This window comes from Leptonychotes weddellii, chromosome 6 (genome assembly GCF_054177405.1).
Source record: "Leptonychotes weddellii isolate Sample4059 chromosome 6, ASM5417740v2, whole genome shotgun sequence".
Lineage (NCBI taxonomy): Eukaryota > Metazoa > Chordata > Mammalia > Carnivora > Phocidae > Leptonychotes > Leptonychotes weddellii.
In genome coordinates this window covers 108,540,222-108,544,583 of record NC_138374.1, presented here as the reverse complement: position 1 = coordinate 108,544,583, position 4,362 = coordinate 108,540,222, and positions in this window count along the sequence as shown.

The window sequence follows — 4,362 nt, the reverse complement described above, 5'->3', positions numbered from 1 at the left end:
GAGCTTCTGCTGGTGCAGGGTCAACAGGAAACCAGGAGGCCTTTCTGAGGGAGCCACTCCCCAGCTCTGTGCCTCCTTGGGGTTCTGCCTGTGCTCCTATGCGTAGCCCACCTACCTGGTGAGTAAGGCAGTTACTGGTGCTTAGAGCCCAAGGCAAACACGGGAGAACTGTTCAGTTGGTGAAGAGAAAGTAGTTTAGACCAATTCATTGCAAATGTATTCCTTACTAGGAATTCTAAAAGTATGATCAGATTGCAGTATGTCAAACTTTTTTCAATGTTGATTGATTTATGAAAATTACTTACCAAACTGCAAAAAATAAAACCACATTTACAAAATGTCTGATAGTTTACACAGCACTTTTATACACATAACTCATGAATTTAGACTTTAGTGGATTTTCTCATAATTAGTGATAATTACAATTTCACTTTTGCTTTATAGATGGTAAAAATATGACAAGCAATTAGAAACAAAAATATCTGGTATAAAAAAACTCATTTAAAAAATAAAGGAACTTTAAGCATTTGTGAATTTGTATTTATAAAAGTGAAATTACTTGCAATTTATTCTTATCTGTTTACAGGAGGAGAGCCCCAGGAACGAATATCAAAAAACTGTTTTCTCTGGTGATGGTAACGGCATATGCCTAAAATTATTAAAACTTTTTAAAAATATTTTGGAATTCAATCTTTTCATTAATAAGGTGGAAATTAATAAACCATGTATTATACCATAAATAAAACAGTTTCATTGTTAGTAAGAATTAAAACAAGTTATACCTCCCACAAAGGAAGCTAATTACTTAATTAAGTTAAATTAATCAACATTAAAAAGGTTAGTACCTGTAGGACTCTATGGGGAAATATGGTGACTGGAACATTTCATTAAGTTTTATATAAATGAATATCTATGCATTAAAGGTGGTTTTTTTTTATTAGGTGATAATGATTACTTTTTTCCCCCCTTAAAACATATACAAAACTCCATGTACTCGTCACCTGACTTAAAAAATTATCAACTCAGGGGGCCTGGGTGGCTCAGTTGGTTGAGTGACCGACTCTTGATTTCGGCTCAGGTCATGATCTCAGGGTCATGAGACAGAGCCCCTCCTCGGGCTCCTTGCTGGGTGTGGAGCCTGCTTGGGATTCTCTCTCTCCATCTCCCTTTGCTCCCCTAAAAAATATCAAGTCATGGTCAATCTTGTTTTATCCATACCGACACCCACTTTGCCTATTCTATTTAAAAGGAAATCTTAGACATAGTATCTCAGTTCTAAATATTTCAATAGGTGTCTCTAAAAGATAAGCATTCTATCTTTAAAAACATAACCACAAACCATTATCATACCTAAAGTTAAATAAAAATTCTATAAGATCAAATATCTAGTGTTTAAATTTTTCTGATGGTCTCATAAATGTTTTTGTAACAGTTTATTTGTTCAAATTAGAATCCGTATAGTGTCTGCACGTTGCAGTTGGTTGATACATCTCTTAAGTCCTTTTGAACTTATAAATCCCTCCCTTTCTCTTATATGATTTTTTGTGAGTTAATTTTTAACCTGAATTTTAAAATATTTATTCAGAGATTCCCATACCAGCTCTTAGAACATTAAAATACAAGAGTTTGAATATGAGGGAAGATGTGCTGATTGATTTCTATGGGCCTAAAGAAATTAAAGTGCAACTATCCTTTTTTAGACTTTTGAAATGCCTTAATACCTGGTAACACTGGGGCAGTTTTTTCTAAGAATGGTATGGAGGCATCTTTCTTTTGAAAATTTCTTTTACGGCAAAAGATGAAAATCATTAAGAGAAGGCTGAACGTTAGGCAAAAGAGTCAATGTGGGATCACAAATATCTTCAAGTTTTTAGCTGGGATTTGGATCTGGTGATTTTTGACCAGATTTAATAAATAGATTCTCTTTCTTCTTTTTTTGCACACGTGTGTGTGTGTGTGTGTGGTGTATTTATTCTACCAATCTTCCATGTTCATTTTTTCTTATTCCATGTTGACTAAGTCAACGAAGGAAGGCCGTACACCATTGGTCAATAAGTCTTGTGAATTATTCAATTATTTTTTGAATAAATTCCTTCTTTTTTGTTCCCTTAAAAATTCCTCCATTGTTTATGGAATTACGTCTTTAACTCAGTGTGTTGTTCAAAACCTGCTGTACTCTGATCTCAAGTTATGTCACTTCTGCCCCATATGATTCTCTAGTCAAGTTCGTCTACTAACTCACCATGAATATTTCCATGCATTTCATTCCTTCCCCCTCTTGCTAATATAAATCTCCCCTAATATAAAATGCCTTCCACCAATGCAGCTACCTATCTAATTCCAATTCCTGATACCAGGAGGCATTTTCCTCTCTTCCTACATTACCTATTGTCTGCTTTCTTTGACATTTGTCAGACTCTGCCTGGTATTTTGACTTAACTATTCATGTGTTATGCCTTAGGATCCCAACAAGATGCAAGCATGAGCATTAATATTCGCCATGAAGCTTACTGCAACAATCTGTGTCCATTGTGTGAATAGAAATTTATTTTGTATGAAGCTCAAAAAATGCCATAGTTCAGTTCTAGACTTTCTATATAGGTAACAATATCACCTTCGTACAAGTACATATTTGGGAACTACTCTTTTCAGAGGAACATGCTAAGTGCCTGTGGCATGGAGAGGCATGAATTGTGCTCCTTGCTCTCAAAATGCAAAAGTTTTAATAAAAATCTGTTCTTTTATCTATCTATCCATAGGCATAGATACACATACACATACACACACACACACACACACACACATACACATACATCATAATACAACTGCCAAATCAGTGGAACAAAGAATAGAATCTTGTTAAGAGCACAGATTATGGAGGCAAATAGACCCGAATGGTACCCCATTCATTGAGTGATCTTCGGTGATTTATTTACTTAACTCTTTTTATTTCTAATTTATTTATTCTGTTAGTCTGTTTCTTCATCTACAAATGAGGATGATAATAATATTTAATAAGGTTGTTCTGAGGATTAAATGGAATATCATAAATGAAGTGCTTAACACAGTGCTTGCTACGTAAATATTCCTGTTTTTACTAACAAGCGATATGTAGTTCAGAGAAAACAAAGATTATTGTGTGCCAAGGGCAGTCCAGGAGGTTCACAGATGTGATACTGTGTTTTATTTTATTTTTTTTATTAACATATAATGTACTATTTGTTTCAGGGGTACAGGTCTGTGATTCATCAGTCTTACACAATTCGCAGCGCTCACCATAGCACATACCCTCCCCAATGTCCATCACCCAGCCACCCCCTCTCTCCCATCCCCCTCCACTCCAGCAACCCTCAGTTTGTTTCCTGAGATTAAAAGTCTCTTATGGTTGTGATTTTTTTTTTTTTTTGCACAAGAACAAGTGTTTTATTGCAAAGGTGGTATTGCTCTTCTTTTTTCTTTTCTTTTTTTTAAATTTTATTTTATTATGTTAGTCACCATACAATACATCATTATGGTTGTTTTTTATAAGAAAAACATATTTGGTCGTTCAGATGACCACTGTTCCTGACTCACACTCTGTAAACCCTGGGACGTTCCTAAGCGAGGAGAACATCAAAGGTGTCTTTTATTATGTAATGACTTTTACAAAGTACCTAGGGATAGTTGCCAGGGGAACCAATCTTGCGATTAGAGGGTTGGAACTTTCAGTCCCATTCCCCTGACCTCCAGGGAAGGGAGAGGGGCTAGAGATTGAATCAATCGTCAATGACCAATGATTTAATCAATCCTCCTAAGTAATGAAGCTGCCATAAAAACCCTACATGACAGAGTTCAGAGAGTTGGTAAACATGTAGAGACGGTGAGGACTCTACATGCCTGGAGAGAACATGGAAGCTCCTCGCCCTTCCCACATGCCTTGCCCTGTGCATCTCTTCCATCTGGCTGTTCCTGAGTAATTTCCTTTTACAATAAACTGGTGATGTAGTAAGTAAAATGTTTCTCTGAGTTCTGTGAGCTTCTCTACCAAATTAATTAACCTGAGGAGGGGGTTTGTGGAAACCTGATTTATATAGCCAGTCGGTCAGAAGTACAGGTAACCATCTGGGCTTGAGACTGGTACTCTGGAAAACAGTATGGAGGTTCCTCAAAAAGTTGAAAATAGAGCTACCCTATGACCCAGCCATTGCACTACTGGGTATTTACCCCAAAGAGACAAATGTAGTGATCCGAAGGGGCACATGCACCCGAATGTTTACAGCAGCAATGTCCACAATAGCCAAACTATGGAAAGAGCCTAGATGTCCATCAACAGATAAATGGATAAAGAAGATGTGGTATATATATACAATGGAATATTATGTA